This window comes from Schistocerca serialis, unplaced genomic scaffold (assembly GCF_023864345.2).
Source record: "Schistocerca serialis cubense isolate TAMUIC-IGC-003099 unplaced genomic scaffold, iqSchSeri2.2 HiC_scaffold_1113, whole genome shotgun sequence".
NCBI lineage: Eukaryota > Metazoa > Arthropoda > Insecta > Orthoptera > Acrididae > Schistocerca > Schistocerca serialis.
Window position 1 is genome coordinate 98942 of NW_026047308.1, and position 1059 is coordinate 100000.

Consider the following 1059-nt stretch of genomic DNA (forward strand, 5'->3'; position numbering starts at 1 on the left):
TCCCTGGTTGATCCTGCCAGTAGTCATATGCTTGTCTCAAAGATTAAGCCATGCATGTCTCAGTACAAGCCGCATTAAGGTGAAACCGCGAATGGCTCATTAAATCAGTTATGGTTCCTTAGATCGTACCCACGTTACTTGGATAACTGTGGTAATTCTAGAGCTAATACATGCAAACAGAGTCCCGACCAGAGATGGAAGGGACGCTTTTATTAGATCAAAACCAATCGGTCGGCTCGTCCGGTCCGTTTGCCTTGGTGACTCTGAATAACTTAGGGCTGATCGCACGGTCCTCGTACCGGCGACGCATCTTTCAAATGTCTGCCTTATCAACTGTCGATGGTAGGTTCTGCGCCTACCATGGTTGTAACGGGTAACGGGGAATCAGGGTTCGATTCCGGAGAGGGAGCCTGAGAAACGGCTACCACATCCAAGGAAGGCAGCAGGCGCGCAAATTACCCACTCCCGGCACGGGGAGGTAGTGACGAAAAATAACGATACGGGACTCATCCGAGGCCCCGTAATCGGAATGAGTACACTTTAAATCCTTTAACGAGTATCTATTGGAGGGCAAGTCTGGTGCCAGCAGCCGCGGTAATTCCAGCTCCAATAGCGTATATTAAAGTTGTTGCGGTTAAAAAGCTCGTAGTTGGATTTGTGTCCCACGCTGTTGGTTCACCGCCCGTCGGTGTTTAACTGGCATGTATCGTGGGACGTCCTGCCGGTGGGGCGAGCCGAAGGCGTGCGACCGCCTCGTGCGTGCTCGTGCGTCCCGAGGCGGACCCCGTTGAAATCCTACCAGGGTGCTCTTTATTGAGTGTCTCGGTGGGCCGGCACGTTTACTTTGAACAAATTAGAGTGCTTAAAGCAGGCAAGCCCGCCTGAATACTGTGTGCATGGAATAATGGAATAGGACCTCGGTTCTATTTTGTTGGTTTTCGGAACCCGAGGTAATGATTAATAGGGACAGGCGGGGGCATTCGTATTGCGACGTTAGAGGTGAAATTCTTGGATCGTCGCAAGACGAACAGAAGCGAAAGCATTTGCCAAGTATGTTTT

General features: G+C 50.7%; 1 non-coding gene across 1 annotated transcript in view; it reads left to right on the top strand.

Moving 5' to 3' along the window:
• LOC126431826 (small subunit ribosomal RNA) overlaps positions 1-1059 on the top strand; it is a 1909-nt gene continuing 850 nt past the window's right edge. Inside the window, exon 1 of the ribosomal RNA XR_007577782.1 lies at positions 1-1059. This exon is cut by the window's right edge and continues 850 nt beyond it. This is a non-coding gene — a ribosomal RNA (small subunit ribosomal RNA).